At 55.3% G+C, this 19168-nt stretch overlaps 1 protein-coding gene across 3 annotated transcripts in view; it reads right to left on the bottom strand.

Moving 5' to 3' along the window:
• The window catches only part of lrrk2 (leucine-rich repeat kinase 2), a 280959-nt gene that overhangs the window by 255726 nt on the left and 6065 nt on the right, over positions 1–19168 (bottom strand). The gene's annotated exons all lie outside the window — the stretch shown is intronic.

Genomic DNA, 19168 nt, shown 5'->3' on the forward strand with positions numbered 1-19168 from the left:
AAATTGGCGACACAAAGACTTTACTAAAATAATCCAACAAACTCAGGAAGTAACAAAACAAATTACAGAAATTAAAGCTACTACTTGGTGGGATGATTTTTAGAACTGGGGTTCAAACATTCAAATACAACCATTCGTTCGCCTCATATCACACCTGGCTGTAATCCTAATCCTGTTCACTTTAATCTACCTCAGGCATTGTCAAACTCGGGGGCGTGACCCGCGGGTGGGTCGCGGGCGGGTGTCGGGAGGGTCGCGGAGCCGTCCGTCGCAGCGCTCCCGATCGCACAAATCTGCTCGCAACAGCCGCAGCAGCCGGCTGTTAATAACACTGGCTGCAAGCGGCCTTCAAAATGGCCGCGATCATGTAAAACAAATACGGCCGCACTGCGCATGCATGCCCGATCATCGGTGCACATGTGCAGTGCGGCCGCTTTTCTTTTTTAAACGGTTGCAGCTTTTTGTTTTACAAGTTCGGGGAGGTTTTATTCATTTATTTTATTCATTTCATTTTTTTTTACAAGTTCGGGGGGGATTTATTTGATAAAATTTTACAGGAAAAAAATGCAGAACTTTGGACAGATGGAGACTCCATACTTTCCAACACCGGAAGGTTTCACCTTCATCCAACAGGTTCCATTGGAGGAGCGTGTACGAGGGCCAAAGGGACCCAAAACCATTTCCTCCATTTTTGTCAGCAGCAAACAAGGTAAGAGAAAATGGTGGGTCGCGCAGGTCGGCCGGCGTGGGTCGCGCAGGTCGGCCGGCGTGGGTCGCGAAGGCCGGCCGGCATGGGTCGCGACGATCGGCCGGGTTGGGTCCTGAAGGTTGGCCGGTTAGTAAAAATGGGTCCCCGGAAAAAAAGTTTGAAGAACACTGATCTACCTCATCCTCCTAGTCAAATTCCGCTGATGGAAAGCAAAAATTACTCAGCACCAGAATGTGATTATGCCAAATTAAAGAACCTTTCAGGATTCCTATTTTATTTGCACTATTGTATGGAAACTATGCGTGTATGATTTTACATTCATTTGTGTGTATGTAAATTTAAAATTTTAGTATTGCTTGTATTCTAAATATGTTACTGAACTTAGTGTGTAGATGTACTGGACCTTACTTGACTGACAGTGACTGAGGATGCTGGGCAGGTATTGGTCCTGAGTCTGTGATCCACCACTCTTCGCGTTCAGAATGAAGAGGAGGGATATGTGGCCACCTAAAATAGCATCCGGCAAGGGACGCTGGGAAAAGTGGCCAAGTTCGAGGACAGGCAGGCTGCAGCTCTGAATAAACAGAAGCTGCAGCCCAGAGTTTGCAAAGTAACACAGGAAAAAGGCCATCAAAAGGCCATCCCGGGACATTGGGTTTACATGCAAATTACTTATAAAGTATCAGACTCAGTGGCGTCTATTTTCCTTATTTGGAAAGGCCTACGTGCCTCAAAGAACAAACAAAGAACAAAGAAAAGTACAGCACAGGAACAGACCCTTTGGCTCTCCTAGCTTGCGCCGACCATGCTGCCCGTTTAAACTAAAAACTTCTCCACTTCCGGGGTCCGTATCCCTCTATTCCCATCCTATTCATGTATTTGTCAAGATGCCCCTTAAACATCACTATCATCCCTGCTTACACCATCTCCTCCGGTAGCGAGTTCCAGGCACCCACTACCCTCTGTGTAAAATACTTACCTCGTATACCTCCTCTAAACCTTGCCCCTCGCATCTTAAACCTATGCCCCCTAGTAATTGACCCCTCTACCCTGGGAAAAAGTCTCTGACTATCCACTCTGTCTATGCCCCTCAAAATCTTGCAGACCTCTATCAGGTCGCCTCTCAACCTCCTTCATGCCAGTGAGAACAAACCAAGTTTATTCAACCTCTCCTCATAGCTAATGCCCTCCATACCAGGCAACATCCTGGCAAATCTCTTCTGCACCCTCTCTAAAGCCTCCACATCCTTCTGGTAGTGTGGCGACCAGAATTGAACACTGTACTCCAAGTGTCGTCTAACTAAGGTTCTATAGGGACTTCCGGGTGCGGCGATGACCAGCTAAGTCGCACGTTTCGGCAGCTCCCGGTGGAACGGACTTTAGGGCTCTTGATAGGAGCCCCAACGGCAATTTTAACGGCTAAAAACACCGTGCGGTAAACCAGAAGGGTGTTCCCCCTGGACACGGATGGAAAAAGGAGAGGAAAGTGGCCGGATTGCAGCGGATCCTTTGGAACAACGGCAAGGAAGGCAAGCAGAAACCAAGATGGCGGCGGAAGGTGGCAGTCTCATATGGGGCCCTGAACAACAAGAGTTCTTGAAACGCTGCGTGGAGGAGATAAAAAAGGAAATGAAGAAAGAGTTGTTGGCCCCGATATTACAGGCGATTGAAGGGCTGAAAGAGGAACAAAAGACCCAGGAGCAGGAGCTTCGGGTCGTGAAGGCGAAAGCAGCAGAGAATGAGAACGATATACAGGGCCTGGTGGTGAAGTCGGAGATACAGGAGGCACACCAGAAACGATCTGTGGAGAGGTTGGAGGCACTGGAAAACAACGCAAGGAGGAACAACTTGAGGATTCTTGGCCTTCCTGAAGGTGTGGAGGGGGCGGGCGTCGGGGCATATGTGAGCACGATGCTGCACTCGTTAATGGGAGCGGAGGCCCCGACGGGTCCGTTGGAGGTGGAGGGAGCATACCGAGTTATGGTGCGAGGATCGAGAGCAGGAGAAACTCCCAGAGCCATAGTGGTGAGATTCCTCCGTTTTAAGGATAGAGAAATGGTCCTTAGATGGGCGAAGAAAACTCGGTGTAGTAAATGGGAGAACGCGGTGATCCGCGTTTATCAAGATTGGAGTGCGGAGGTGGCGAGAAGGAGGGCGAGCTTTAATCGGGCCAAAGCGGTACTTCACAAAAAGAAGATAAAATTTGGAATGCTGCAACCGGCAAGACTGTGGGTCACATATCAAGGGAGGCACCACTACTTTGAGACGGCGGATGAAGCGTGGACTTTTATTGTAGAAGAAAAATTGGAATGAGTGGATTATGAAAATGAACGTTTGGACAAAGTGGTGGGGCGAATGGGGGGGGGGCGAAGAGGGGTTTTATGTTTTAATCCTGCGGTATGGTAACTTTTCTCTCTCCCACAGGTGGTGATGGGGGGAGGTGGGGAGGGAGAGGAGATGGGGCGTTGGCCATGGGAGGCGGGGCCGAGGGAGAGGCGCGGGCTTGGTTCCCGCGCTATGATAATTATGGCGGGAATAGAGAAGCAGGAAGGAGGGGGCGTCGCACGGTGCGAGCCGTGATCACGGGGGGAAGCCGAGGTCAGCCAGAGTTTGCTGACTTCTGGGAGCAACATGGGGGGAGTAATTACGCTAGCGGGGGGTCTAGCGGGGGGGGGGAGGGGGGAATTACTGGGTTGCTGCTGCTGGGGAAAGGGGGGAGTGGGTACGGGAAAGGATGGGCGGGGGGGCACCGTCTGGGAGAGATACAGCTGCGTGGGAACTGGGTGAGAAGCTGGAAAAAGATGATGGCTAACCGGCAAGGGGGAAGCCCCCCAACTCGGCTGATCACGTGGAATGTGAGGGGGCTTAATGGGCCGATAAAGAGGGCACGAGTACTCGCACACCTTAAGAAACTTAAAGCAGATGTGGTTATGTTACAGGAAACGCACCTGAAACTGATAGACCAGGTTAGGTTGCGCAAAGGATGGGTGGGGCAGGTGTTCCATTCGGGGCTGGATGCGAAAAACAGGGGGTTGGCTATATTAGTGGGGAAGCGGGTAATGTTCGAGGCAAAGACTATAGTGGCGGATAACGGGGGCAGATACGTGATGGTGAGTGGCAAATTACAGGGAGAGATGGTGGTTTTGGTAAACGTGTATGCCCCGAACTGGGACGATGCCAACTTTATGAGGCGAATGCTAGGACGCATCCCGGACCTAGAGACGGGAAAGCTGATAATGGGGGGAGATTTTAACACGGTGTTGGAACCAAGGCTGGATAGGTCGAAGTCCAGGACTGGTAGGAGGCCGGCAGCAGCCAAGGTGCTTAAGGATTTTATGGAGCAGATGGGAGGGGTGGACCCGTGGAGATTCAGTAGACCTAGGAGTAAGGAGTTCTCGTTTTTCTCCTATGTCCATAAAGTCTATTCACGCATAGACTTTTTTGTGTTGGGTAGGGCATTGATCCCGAGGGTGAGGGGAACGGAACATACGGCTATAGCCATTTCGGATCATGCCCCACACTGGGTAGACTTGGAGATAGGGGAGGAAACAAGAGGGCGCCCACCCTGGAGAATGGACATGGGACTAATGGCAGATGAGGGGGTGTGCCTAAGGGTGAGGGGATGCATTGAAAAGTATTTGGAACTCAATGACAATGGGGAGGTTCAGGTGGGAGTGGTCTGGGAGGCGTTGAAGGCGGTGGTGAGGGGGGAGCTGATATCAATAAGGACACATAAAGGGAAGCAGGAGAGTAAGGAACGGGAGCGGTTGCTGCAAGAACTTTTAAGGGTGGACAGACAATATGCGGAAGCACCGGAGGAGGGACTGTACAGGGAAAGGCAAAGGCTGCATGTGGAATTTGACTTGCTGACTACAGGCACTGCAGAGGCACAATGGAGGAAGGCGCAGGGTGTACAGTATGAATATGGAGAGAAGGCGAGCAGATTGCTGGCACACCAATTGAGGAAAAGGGGAGCAGCGAGGGAAATAGGGGGGGTGAGGGACGAGGAAGGAGAGACGGAGCGGGGAGCGGAGAGAGTGAATGAAGTGTTCAAGACATTTTATAAAAAATTGTATGAAGCTCAACCCCCGGATGGGAGGGAGAGAATGATGGATTTTTTGGATCGGCTGGAAATTCCCAAGGTGGAAGAGCAGGAAAGGGCGGGACTGGGAGCACAGATCACGGTAGAAGAAGTGGTGAAAGGAATTAGGAACATGCAGACGGGAAAGGCCCCGGGACCGGACGGATTCCCAGTTGAATTTTACAGAAAATATTTGGACTTGCTCGCCCCGCTACTGACGAGGACCTTTAACGAGGCAAAGGAAAGGGGACAACTGCCCCCGACTATGTCAGAAGCAACGATATCGCTTCTCTTAAAGAAGGAAAAGGATCCGCTACAATGCGGGTCCTACAGACCAATTTCCCTCCTAAATGTGGATGCCAAGGTCCTGGCCAAGGTAATGGCAATGAGAATAGAGGAATGTGTCCCGGGGGTGGTTCATGAGGACCAAACTGGGTTTGTGAAGGGGAGACAGCTGAACACGAATATACGGAGGCTGTTAGGGGTAATGATGATGGCCCCACCAGAGGGTGAAACGGAGATAGTAGTGGCGATGGATGCCGAGAAAGCATTTGATAGAGTGGAATGGGATTATCTGTGGGAGGTGTTGAGGAGATTCGGGTTTGGAGAGGGGTATGTTAGATGGGTGCAGCTGTTGTATAGGGCCCCAGTGGCGAGTGTGGTCACGAATGGACGGGGATCGGCATATTTTCGGCTCCATAGAGGGACAAGGCAGGGATGTCCTCTGTCCCCATTACTGTTTGCACTGGCGATTGAGCCCCTGGCGATAGCGCTGAGAGGTTCCAGGAGATGGAGGGGAATACTTAGGGGAGGAGAAGAACACCGGGTATCTTTATATGCGGATGATCTGCTACTATATGTGGCGGATCCAGTGGAGGGGATGCCAGAAATAATGCGGATACTTGGGGAGTTTGGGGATTTTTCAGGGTATAAATTGAATATGGGGAAGAGTGAGCTGTTTGTGGTGCATCCAGGGGAGCAGAGTAGAGAAATAGAAGACCTACCGTTGAGGAAGGTAACAAGAGACTTTCGTTACCTGGGGATCCAGATAGCTAAGAATTGGGGCACATTGCACAGGCTAAATTTGACGCGGTTGGTGGAACAGATGGAGGAAGATTTCAAGAGATGGGATATGGTAGCATTGTCAATGGCAGGGAGGGTGCAGGCGGTTAAGATGGTGGTCCTCCCGAGATTCCTCTTTGTGTTTCAGTGCCTCCCGGTGGTGATCACGAAGGCTTTTTTCAAAAGGATAGAAAAGAGTATCATGGGTTTTGTTTGGGCCGGGAAGACTCCGAGAGTGAGGAAGGGATTCTTACAGCGTAGTAGGGATAGGGGGGGGCTGGCACTACCGAGCCTAAGTGAGTATTATTGGGCCGCTAATATTTCAATGGTGAGTAAGTGGATGGGAGAGGAGGAAGGAGCGGCGTGGAAGAGATTAGAGAGGGCGTCCTGTAGGGGGACCAGCCTGCAGGCTATGGTGACAGCCCCATTGCCGTTCTCACCAAGGAACTATACCACGAGTCCGGTGGTGGTAGCTACACTGAAGATTTGGGGACAGTGGAGACGACATAGGGGAAAGACCGGAGCATTGGGGGGGTCCCCGATAAGAAACAACCATAGGTTTGCCCCGGGGGGAATGGATGGGGGATATGGAATGTGGCAAAGAGCAGGAATAACGCAATTGAAAGATCTATTTGTGGATGGGAAGTTTGCGAGTCTGGGAGCGCTGACTGAGAAATATGGGTTGCCCCAAGGGAATGCATTTAGGTACATGCAATTGAGGGCTTTTGCGAGGCAACAGGTGAGGGAATTCCCGCAGCTCCCGACACAAGAGGTGCAGGACAGAGTAATCTCAAAGAAATGGGTGGGGGATGGTCAGGTGTCGGATATATATAGGGAAATGAGGGATGAAGGGGAGACTATGGTGGACGAACTAAAAGGGAAATGGGAAGAAGAGCTAGGGGAGGAGATTGAGGAGGGGCTGTGGGCAGATGCCCTAAACAGGGTAAACTCGTCGTCCTCGTGCGCCAGGCTAAGCCTGATTCAGTTTAAGGTATTACACAGGGCACATATGACTGGAACACGGCTCAGTAAATTTTTTGGGGTGGAGGATAGGTGTGCGAGGTGCTCGAGAAGCCCAGCGAATCATACCCATATGTTCTGGTCATGCCCGGCACTACAGGGGTTTTGGATGGGGGTGACAAAGGTGCTTTCGAAAGTAGTAGGAGTCCGGGTCGAACCAAGCTGGGGGTTGGCTATATTTGGGGTTGCACAAGAGCCGGGAGTGCAGGAGGCGAGAGAGGCCGATGTTTTGGCCTTTGCGTCCCTAGTAGCCCGGCGCAGGATATTGCTAATGTGGAAAGAAGCCAAGCCCCCGGGGGTGGAGACCTGGATAAATGATATGGCGGGGTTCATAAAGTTAGAGCGGATTAAGTTCGTTCTAAGGGGGTCGGCTCAAGGGTTCACCAGGCGGTGGCAACCGTTCGTCGAATATCTTGCGGAAAGATAGATGGGGGAAAAAAGAAGGCAGCAGCAGCAGCCCAGGACTTGGGGGGGGGGGGGGGGGGGGGGGGGGGGGGGAGGGATGGGGGTGGGGTGGGTGGGGGGGGGGGGTATAGCCTGTGACAAGGCAGTTGCCAATTAGGGCTAGTTTTCATTTTTGTTATTTAATATTTATTTATTTGTTGTTTTTTGTTTATATAAAAAAGGTCATTATTATCTGTATTGTTATAATGTTGTGTAAAGGATGCACAATGTACTGTGTTGGTTGACCAAAAATTTTCAATAAAATATTTATTTAAAAAAAAATCTAAGGTTCTGTAGAGCTCCAACACCACTTGCCAATTTTTAGACTCAATGCCCCGGCCAATGAAGGCAAGCATGCCGTATGCCTTCATGACTACCTTCTCCACCTGTGTTGCCCCTTTCAGTGACTTGTGGACCTGTACACCAAGATCTCTCTGACTGTCAATACTCTTGAGGGTTCTCCCATTCACTGTAGATTCCCTGCCTGTATTCAACCTTCCAAAATGCATTACCTCACATTTATCCGGATTAAACTCCATCTGCCATCTCTCGGCCCAAGTCTCCAAATGACCTAAATCCTGCTGTATCCTGACAGTCCTCATCGCTATCCACAATTCCACCAACCTTGTGTCGTCCGCAAACTTACTAATCAGACCAGTTACATTTTCCTCCAAATTATTGATATAGGCTACGAACAGCAAAGGTCCCAGCACTGATCCCTGAGGAACACCACTAGTCACAGCCCTCCAATCAGAAAAGCACCCTTCCATTGCTACTCTCTGCCCTCTATGACCTAGATGTATCCATCTTGCCAGCTCACCTCTGATCCCATGTGACTTCACCTTTTGTACCAGTCTGCTATGAGGGACCTTGTCAAAGGCCTTACTGAAGTCCATATAGCCAACATCCACTGCCCTACCTGCATCAATCATCTTTGTGACCCCCCTCGAAAAACTCTATCAAGTTAGTGAGACACGACCTGCCCTTCACAAAACCGTGCTGCCTCTCGCTAATACGATCACTTGCTTCCAAATGGGAGTAGATCCTGTCTCGAAGAATTCTCTCCAGTAATTTCCTTACCACTGACGGAAGGCTCACCGGCCTGTAGTTCCCTGGATTATCCTTTCTGCCCTTCTTAAACAAAGGAACAACATTGGCTATTCTCCAGTCGAGGATCCAAAGATTTCTGTCAAGGCCTCAGCAATTTCCTCTCCAGCCTCCTTCGCTATTCTGGGGTATATCCCATCAGGCCCCGGGGACTTATCCACCTTAATATTTTTCATGACGTTCAACACCTCGGCCGGGATTCTCCCCTACCCGGCGGGGCGGGGGGTCCCGGCGGGATGGAGTGGTGGGAACCACGCCGGCGTCGGGCCGCCTCAAAGGTGTGGATTTCTCCGCACCTTTAGGGGCCAAGCCCTCAACCTTGAGGGGCTACTCCCGCGCTGGAGTGGTTGGCGCGCCGCCGGCCGGCGGGAAAGGCCTTTGACGCCACGCCAGCCGGAGTCGAAGGGTCTCCGCCGGCCGGCGGAAATCCGCGCACTGACATCATCCCCGTGCATGCGCAGGGGGGGGGGGGGGGTCACCTCCGCATCAGCCATCGTAGAGGCTATGGCCGAGGCGGAAGTAAAAGAGTGCCCCCACGGCACAGGCCCGCCCGCGGATCGGTGGGCCCCGATCGCGGGCCAGGCCACCATGGGGGCATCCCCCGGAGCCAGATCGCCCCGCGCCCCCCCCAGGACCCCGGATTCCGCACGCGCCGCCAGTCCCGCCGGTAAGGTAGGTGGTTTGATTCACGCCGGCGGGACTGGCATGTCAGCAACGGGACTTCGGCCCATCGCGGGCCGGAGAAGGCCCGCCGACCGGCACGATTCCCACCCCCGCCGCAATTCCGGTGCCGGAGAATTCGGCGGCCGGCGGAGGCGGGATTCACGCCATCCCCCGGCGATTCTCCGACCCAGTGGGGGGGGGGCGGAGAATCCCGCCCCTTGTCTTCTTGGACCTCAATGTGACCCAGGCTATCTACACACCCTTCTCCAGACTCAACATCCACCAATTCCTTCTCTTTGGTGAATACTGCTGCAAAGTATTCATTTAGTACCTTGCCCATTTCCTCCGGCTCCACACATAGATTCCCTCCCCGTCCTTCAGTGGGCCAACCCTTTCCGTGGCTACCCTCTTGCTTTTTATGTACATGTAAAAAGCCTTGGGATTTTCCTTAACCCTATTTGCCAAAGACTTTTTGTGACCCCTTTTAGCCCTCCTCGCTCTTTGCTTAAGTTCCTTCCTACTTTCCTTATATTCCACACAGGCTTTGTCTGTTCCCAGCCTTCTCGCCCTGAAAAATGCCTCCTTTTTCTTTTTGACGAGGCCTACAATAACTTTCGTTATCCAAGGATTCCTAAATTTGTCATATTTATCCTTCTTCCTCACAGGAACATGCCAGTCCTGAATTCCTTTCAACTGACTTTTGAAAGCCTCCCGCATGTCAGATGTTGATTTACCCTCAAACATCCACCCCCAATCTATGTTCTTCAGTTCCCGCCTAATATTGTTATAATTAGCCTTCCCCCAATTTAACACATTCACCCTAGGACCACCCTTATCCTTGTCCACCAGCACTTTAAAACTTACTGAATTGTGGTCACTGTTCCCGAAATGCTCCCCTACTGAAACATCTACCACCTGGCCGGGCTCATTCCCCAATACCAGGTCCAGTACAGCCCCTTCCTGAGTTGGACTATCTACATATTGTTTTAAGAAGCCCTCCTGGATGCTCCTTACAAACTCTGCCCTGTCCAAGCCCCTAGCACTAAGTGAGTCCCAGTCAATATTGGGGAAGTTAAAGGGCGGGATTCTCCAATGCCACGCCGGCTGGGAGAATCGCCGTTCACGCCGATTTTACGCGCGACTCCGGTCCGAAGTCGTTCCGCCATTCTCCCAACCGGCGGAAACGGCGCCATCAAGGTCGGCACCATGCCTGTCGGAGAATCGCCCAAGGCACTATGTACAGCGATTCTCTGGGCCCCCCGCTATTCAGCGGCCCGAATGCGCCGGAGTCCCGACAGTGTGACCCCAGGTCAAGCCGTCGCCATTCATCCTGTAGCCACCTGGGTTGGCCACTTCCCGACTTTAAAATGGAGATCCGCTAAGAATGCAGGGAAATTCAGCCAACGCAGGAAAAACAAGCAGGTGCAAAGTTACCTGTAATCAGAAATTGCAAGAACCCAGACAGCACTGAAACTAACAACAATCTACATACTGATGAGCGATCCCCGGGACAATTGGAAACATTTAAGGTAAACAAGGCCAAGCCAGATTCCTCGGCGCCAGCAGGAGCCAAGACAAAGGAAGGCCAACGGACACTTAGGAACCGCCCAGCGATCAGGGAACAGCTCCAGTATTGGAGAAATCGATCCAAGTGATCAGAACTTAGTCCAATCACTTGGAACCAGGTACGGGGTCCGCCCAAAAGGGCGCGAAGCCCTTGGGGACTATGAAATAGAGTCCCCAAGTTCAATTTGTCCTTCTTGGCAGGGTCTCTCAGCAGCTTGAAACAACCCTTGACCGTGACCCGCCTAGTAGCTGCACCAACAAAGTAAGTCTCCAGTCAACGCACGCTACGAGATAGGCGCTCCGAGCTACCAGTCTATACCAGCTTGGAAGCCTGCAGACTCAGAATCGAACGAGAGGCCATTTGTTCCCCAGACCTGGTGGGCCAGTTCCAAAGCGAAGTATAGACCTTTTAGTGTTAGAGATAGTCTAGTAAGTAGAGTTTTATACATGAGTAGTGATTGATTGTGTATAATAAATGTGTTTTGATTTGAAACGTACTAACTGGTGTATTGAGTTATTGATCAGCACTTGAACTTGAGCCTCGTGGTGGTATCATAAAGATACCTGGCGACTCTAGAGCAAAGGTTATAAAACAGAGCAAATTAAGTAAAGACACAACGAGCAACATTTACTAAGAGCCAACCAAAAGTTAGCAACAGCCCCTGCTAAATAGATGAGGAGTAAGGCGGTGAGCGGCCGGCGTTCCCGGAGTTTTGGCATCCATGGCCGGTGCTGGCAGGGGGAGGGTTATTGGGGAAGGGTGCCGCCATGCTTGGGGGGGGCCAGGATTCCGCCATGCCCGTGGAGGGAGGTCGGGTGAGGGGGGGGGGGGGGAGAGAAAGAGGGAGGAGGGGGAGGGGTAGGATGCAGTCAGGCCCGTGGGGGGTGGGGGGGCGGTTGAGGGGGGAAAGGAGGAAGTGGTTGGGGAAGGAAGCAGTCATGCCCGTGGTGGAGGTTGGGGAGGGTTATCCGCGGGAGCGACATGCCAGCCGGCCTACTATGGCAGGACGGTGGCGAAGACACGCTCGCAAGTTGAAGTCATGCTGATTGCCAAAGGCCACTGGCGCAGCAATGAGGAGGGACGGGGTGAACTGGCCGGTGGACGGAGACTGTGGGCAGGCGTCAGGTGCCTGCGTGTCTGCAGCGAGACCAGGCAACCGGGGCACGCATGTATCCCATGGCACCTGGCTGTCGAGATGTCCAAGCGCCATCGTTAACCGTGTTGTTTCTCCTCCTCCTCCCCCCCCCACCCCCTCTTGCAGATCCCTCCCCGCCCCTCTTGCAGATCGTCATGTTTGCGCACCAGCCAGCTATGTTTGCCACCGTGGCGGGAGCCGCTGCCCTGCAGGTGGACATCTGGCAGCGGGAGCCGCTGCCCTGCAGGTGGCCATCTGGCAGCATCAGCGGCGGCTGCAGCAGAGGGAGTGCTGCAGAGGGCCCCGTGCCTGCCGCTGAGACTGCAGGCCCACACGCCCAACATGTGCAGGAGGAGGCGGAGGGGGACAATGACCACCACATCGTCGTGGATGCACAGGATGAGGATTCTCATCTTGATGGGGCGCAAGGGGAGGAGGAGCAGCAGGTGGTGGTGCCAAGGCGCCAGAGGCACCCCATGAGGCCTCGAGTCTACCGTGACCGCATGTCGTTCGAGGACCTGCCGGACAGAGCATGCAGGAGGAGACTCCGATTGAGTAGGGAGTCCGCAGCACATATATGCCACCTCATGGCGCACCTGGCACCACGTGGAACGGGGGAGGACATGCGATCCCGGTGTCCGTCAAGGTGACGGCCGCCCTCAATTTCCTCGCGACGGGTTCGTTCCAGGCGCCGAGCGGGGACCTATCCGGGATCTCACAGGCATCGGTGCACCGGTGCATCCGAGCCGTGACCGACGCCCTGTAAGCCATCGCCGACAGGTACATACAGTTTCTGGAGGACCGTGCACACCAGGATGGCTGGGCAGCGGGATTCACCACCATGGCCGGGATACCGATGGTCCAGGGTGTGATTGATGGGGTGCACGTCGCCATGCGCCCAGCCTCGGAGAACAGGGAAGTTTTCAGGAACAGAAAGGGGACCTAGTCTATGAACATTCAGGTGGTCGATCATGCACGTGTGCGCCCAGTACCCCGGCAGTATGCATGATGCCCTTATACTGGCGGTGAGCGGCCGGCGTTCCCGGAGTTTTGGCATCCATGGCCGGTGCTGGCAGGGGGAGGGTTATTGGGGAAGGGTGCCGCCATGCTTGGGGGGGGGGGGGCAGGATTCCGCCATGCCCGTGGAGGGAGGTCGGGTGAGGGGGGGAGAGAAAGAGGGAGGAGGGGGAGGGGTAGGATGCAGTCAGGCCCGTGGGGGGTGGGGGGGGGGGGCGGTTGAGGGGGGAAAGGAGGAAGTGGTTGGGGAAGGAAGCAGTCATGCCCGTGGTGGAGGTTGGGGAGGGTTATCCGCGGGAGCGACATGCCAGCCGGCCTACCATGGCAGGACGGTGGCGAAGACACGCTCGCAAGTTGAAGTCATGCTGATTGCCAAAGGCCACTGGCGCAGCAATGAGGAGGGACGGGGTGAACTGGCCGGTGGACGGAGACTGTGGGCAGGCGTCAGGTGCCTGCGTGTCTGCAGCGAGACCAGGCAACCGGGGCACGCATGTATCCCATGGCACCTGGCTGTCGAGATGTCCAAGCGCCATCGTTAACCGTGTTGTTTCTCCTCCTCCTTCCCCCCCCCACCCCCTCTTGCAGATCCCTCCCCGCCCCTCTTGCAGATCGTCATGTTTGCGCACCAGCCAGCTATGTTTGCCACCGTGGCGGGAGCCGCTGCCCTGCAGGTGGACATCTGGCAGCGGGAGCCGCTGCCCTGCAGGTGGCCATCTGGCAGCATCAGCGGCGGCTGCAGCAGAGGGAGTACTGCAGAGGGCCCCGTGCCTGCCGCTGAGACTGCAGGCCCGCACGCCCAACATGTGCAGGAGGAGGCGGAGGGGGACAATGACCACCACATCATCGTGGATGCACAGGATGAGGATTCTCATCTTGATGGGGCGCAAGGGGAGGAGGAGCAGCAGGTGGTGGTGCCAAGGCGCCAGAGGCACCCCATGAGGCCTCGAGTCTACCGTGACCGCATGTCGTTCGAGGACCTGCCGGACAGAGCATGCAGGAGGAGACTCCGATTGAGTAGGGAGTCCGCAGCACATATATGCCACCTCATGGCGCACCTGGCACCACGTGGAACGGGGGAGGACATGCGATCCCGGTGTCCGTCAAGGTGACGGTCGCCCTCAATTTCCTCGCGACGGGTTCGTTCCAGGCGCCGAGCGGGGACCTATCCGGGATCTCACAGGCATCGGTGCACCGGTGCATCCGAGCCGTGACCGACGCCCTGTAAGCCATCGCCGACAGGTACATACAGTTTCTGGAGGACCGTGCACACCAGGATGGCTGGGCAGCGGGATTCACCACCATGGCCGGGATACCGATGGTCCAGGGTGTGATTGATGGGGTGCACGTCGCCATGCGCCCAGCCTCGGAGAACAGGGACGTTTTCAGGAACAGAAAGGGGACCTAGTCTATGAACATTCAGGTGGTCGATCATGCACGTGTGCGCCCAGTACCCCGGCAGTATGCATGATGCCCTTATACTGGCGCAATCGTACACCCCGCAATGTTCGAGGGACACCCCCCCTCCTTGGCTGAAGGGCTGGTTGCTGGGTGACAGTGGTTACCCGTTGCGATCATGGCTGATGCCGCCTGTACGGAGGCCACAGACCAATGCGGAGACCCGCTACAATGAGGCCCATGCAGCAACCAGGGGTGTTGTGGAGAGGTGCTTCAGTCTCTTGAAGATGCGATTCAGGTGCCTGGACCGCTCTGGAGGTGCCCTGCAGTACGATTACGAGAGGGTCGGCCGCATATTTGTTGTCTGCTGTGTGCTACACAACATTGCCCAGCAGAGGGGTGATGTCCTGGAGGAGGAGGGACAGGGAAGCCCAATGACAGCGACGCGTTTGCACATGAGGAAGAGGAGGAGGAGGAGCAGGAGGATGGGGCGGGGGGGGGGGGGGGGGGTGCACAGACACGACCTGGGGGCTGCATATGGCCGGGAGGCTGCACAACGCCACCAGCTTGGAAAGCGAGCATGCGAGGCGTTGATCGCAGCACGTTTCACGAACTAGGGGGAGGGCATCGCTGAGCAAGGCACTTGCAGCACCATTCCGCACAAACGCACCACCCAGCATCCCCCCCAACTCCTGCACTATCCGACAACCCTAGCACCCACACCACCACTTTCACAGCAACTTACACCTGCGGCACAACGGGATGGTATCACACAGTTGCTTGTGTAAGCGGGTGTGATCAGTGCCATGTTGAGTGATGACAACCCGCTCTGCGATGAGCTGTGAGCTCCGGATCGTTAGACAATGTCTGACTCTTAGCCATAGCTAAATCCTCCACCTCGGAGGTCCCTGTATGCATCACGGACACGCCATCACATGCCCATGTGGAGTAGCTGGCGTCGGTGTGCCGAGGATGACAGGGTTTGGGGGCGGTGGAGACACACACACCCGGCATCACCGTTGTAGCGAACTTCGACCCCAGCCCCACTCGGTCCCCCTCATGACCCCTCAGGCACCAAACATAGCACAGAGTCATCTAGGTTTTGTGTAACAGTGACTTTATTCATGACATTCACAGACAAGTGCCCTAGCCCCTAGAACTAAGCTGTGTCCTGCACCCGTGCCAACCTACTACATGTCTAGCTTCTTTGCCTTACGAGCCCTACCACTACACTTTGGCGTTTCCCCAGACGGTGCAGCAGGAGTGGAGGCGGACTGCTGAGACTCCTGCCCTGCAACGTGGCTCCCCGTCGGCGCGCGTTTCCTGGGACGGCCCGGCTTCGATGGGCCAGGCTGCTCGGCGGGTGTGCTGGGTGGCGTGGTGTCACCCTGTCCTGCCCGCTGCCCACCAGATGTACCAGGGACGGTACGGGGAGAGTCCGAGTATTCCGGGACCTCCTTTGCTGGTGTTACCGGGACGGGCCCCAGAACCACCTCCTCCCTCAGGGAGCCCGGTGGTCCCCGGGCCTCACTATGGAACGGTGGTGCAAGCGGAGACAAGCGCCATTGCGCCACTGACACCTGGCGTTGCCAGTCCTGGAGGCCCGCTGAGGCATCGACCAGGGTCTGAACGTTCGCAGCGACGGAGCTCAGGGAGTGCGACATCCCTGTCAGGGACTGTGCAACCTCCCGTTGTGACTGTACGACGCCATCCAGCACATGCGCAAGGCAGCCGATGCTCCCAGCGATGGCCTGCTAAGACTGGGCCAGACCCCGGAGCGCAGCGGCAATGTCCAGTTGGCTCTGGCACATGGCTGCCTGTGAGAGGGCAGCCCTCTCCTGGGCCATGGATGACGCCTGCACATGAAGCCCCATGCCTGGCAGAACCTGACCCATGGCCAAAACCATTGCCTCCACCGCGGACGCCACCCGTGCGGTGACGGCCTGCGTGGCAGCCATGACCGGCACCACTCCTTGCTCCTGGACGCGGATGGACTCCTCCAGCTGCGTCTGCAGATGCTGGAAGACGGCCGTCATCCCGTTGTCCATTCCCTGGGTTTCCAAACGCATCAGGTCTGTGGGTGGGTCGGGTAAGTCCAGGAACCCGGGGACCGTCTGGGCGGCAGTTGGGTGCTGGGGCTGGTCTGTCCTCCGACCATCCAGCCCCTTGGCTGCTCCTACCTCCACTGCTGTACCGGTTCGGCTGTGTGGTGCGCACCAGTCAGTGACCCAGAAGCCTCATCACTAAAATGGCCAGCCGAGGTGAGCGTATCTGCGATGGTGGATGTTGTGGGTGACAGAAGTGATGCAAACCCGAGGTCCTCATCTGTCCCCAGGTCTGGGGTCTCCTGGGTCGATCCTTGGACTGATGCACGTAGTCCGTGGACCATGTTAGGTGCCGTGTCCGGTCTGTCCATCGTCTGCCTGGCCGTCCTCTGTGCGGCACTGTCCAGAGTCCCTGTCCTCTCTCCGTCACTGTCCTGGCCCGCAGCCCTCGCCTCATCCGTCTCACGGCCATCAGTGTCCTGACTGTCGGTCCTGTGTTCGTCAGTGTCGTCTCTGTCTGTCCTCTGTGCGCCCCTCCAGTGCCCCGGCCTCAGAAGACGCCCTCCTGTCCATCTTCCTGCCCCTCTCTGCCATGCGTCCCTGTGGGCGGATGAGCTTGGAGCTGGACGGCGGGGGCATGTCAGAGACGTCCCTGGACTGGCTCCTGGCCCTGGAGAATACAGTAAGGCATGTATCGTTCGACACGCGGAGTCGGGTGTGAGGGGGTGGAGGGGGCAGTGTGAGGGGTTGGAGTGTGAAGGGGGTAGGGGTGGAGGGGTATGTGTCAGGGGATGGGTTGAGAGGGGGGGATTTGGGGGCACTGGTAGGAGGTGCAGTGTGAGGGTGGAGGGAGGTGACGGGCTGCGGGAGTGTAGCCAGGCAGGGGAGTCTCACTTGGTCCTGCGCCTCCAATCTGGCATGGCACTACCTCCCGAGTGGCGGCTCCCCCAGCGAGGTCCAGAGGACTCTGCTCACGGATGGTGAGGGGGTGCAGCTCAGGTGATCCCCCTCCGGTTCTTGCACGCTCATGGTGGTTGTGAGCTGTCTTGCCCTGCGGGGGGGGGGAAGCATCACAGCCAGCATCAAGACGCGCAGATGTTGGCAACATTATGACTGGGTGGGGGACACTGGGCACCACACCATGGCAGCTCTCAAGGGGGGGGGGGGGGTGTTGCCCATGGGTCGGGTGCAACGCGGGGGGTGGTTCCCGCGAAACATGGGGGGGGGGGAAAAAGTGTGGCCCGGGGGAACTCTCTGGGTACTTACCCTGGCAGCCCTCATGAGGTCGTGGAGCTTCTACCGGCACTGGTCTCCAGAGCGGGGGTGTGCCCCACAGCGCTAACCGCGGTGCCCACTTCACGCCAGCCGCGCTTCACAGTGCTGGACGGGTGCCGGTGCCCCCGTCATGGGCACAGGATGCCCTGCGCTCTTCTACTGCGTCTAATAGCATCTCTAGATCACTGTCCCGGAACCTGGGAGCGGCGGGGCTCAGCCATCTCTATCCTTCGGGTCCTGTGTGCGGATCGCGCACTTTAAACTATGCGGCGTTAGCCGGGCGTTGTGCGATATCCCTTTTCGGGGCCTGAATTGATTGTGCCCACGGCCGTTTTGGGACATCGTGAAATGTGGCAGCGTTCACAGCGGCGCGGACACTCTGCCTCAATATCGGAGGATCCCATCCAAAGTCTCCCATCACAACAACCCTGTTTCTTTCACTCCTTTTCAAAATCTGTCTACCTATCTGCTCCTCTATCTCCCGCTGGCTGTTGGGAGGCCTCGGACTCTTAACAGACATGGGTGGTAAGGGCATCAAGGTGGCGGACCTTGCTTGGACTTATCGATCAGGGTGATCGAGCCCTGATCGATTTATTGGTAGTCCACCTGGGGCCGCCCAAACGGGCACGAAATTCCCAGGGATAAACGGTGCTGTGCAACCCCTCAATCTCTCTCTGTACAGCAACAACCAGCTATGACCCTTCACCGGCCGAAGAGGAAGACAATCCATGCCACCAACAGAAGGAAGACCAGAGCCAAGAACGAGGAAGACCAACAACCAACCATCGAGGACTGCAAGACTGTGGGTCACAGATAAAGGCCTTTTATCTGTCCGGTACTTGTAGGTTACTTGAAGTTAAGGTCTTGTGCGAACTTGCTTTGTAGTTTAACTTATGTTGTATGTGTGCGTGATTGACTAATCTTAACAATTGTGTGTTGGTGAATAAATATTGATTGTTTCATGAAACCGACTTGTAGTCATTTGTCCACCGTATACGGGTTAAAACACACTGTGGTTTAGGCACAACAGGAGGGACCCCATTACATCCTTGGCAGAGGTCGGGAGAGACAATTGAGTAGGGAAATACCACCGGTGGAAAAGTCATTTTGGGACTCCCCCTCAATTCCCACCTTTGCCGCCACTTCTGCCCACTGAAAATGGGGAGGAGAATTCTCCTCTAGTGTCACAATATCAGAATAAGGGGTTGGCACTTAGGACTACGAGTGAGGTGAAATCCACTCATAGTCCACCAGATAGTTAATAGAGTAGTATATTCAGAACAAAGTTTAATAGATTTTTGTTTTTTTGGATATAAAGGGAATTGAGGGATATGGAAATAGAACAGAAAGGTGGAGTAGAGGTAGTTCAGCCATGACCTTGTTGAATGGTGGTGTAGTCTGGAAGGGTCAAATGAGAACCTCCAGCTCCCTATTTCTTATGTCCTGACCATTTCTTATGTCCTTATATTTTCTTTATAGAACGAGGGGCGTCATTCTCCGACCCCCCGCCGGGTCGGAAAATGGCCGTTGGCCGCCGTGAATACCGCCCCCGCCGAAGTCTCCGGTACCGGAGATTGGGCGGGGGCGGGAATCGGGCTGTGCTGGTTGGCAGGACCCCCCCGCTCAATTCTCCGGCCCGGGTGGGCCG

The sequence above is a fragment of the Scyliorhinus torazame genome, chromosome 13, assembly GCF_047496885.1.
Source record: "Scyliorhinus torazame isolate Kashiwa2021f chromosome 13, sScyTor2.1, whole genome shotgun sequence".
Lineage (NCBI taxonomy): Eukaryota > Metazoa > Chordata > Chondrichthyes > Carcharhiniformes > Scyliorhinidae > Scyliorhinus > Scyliorhinus torazame.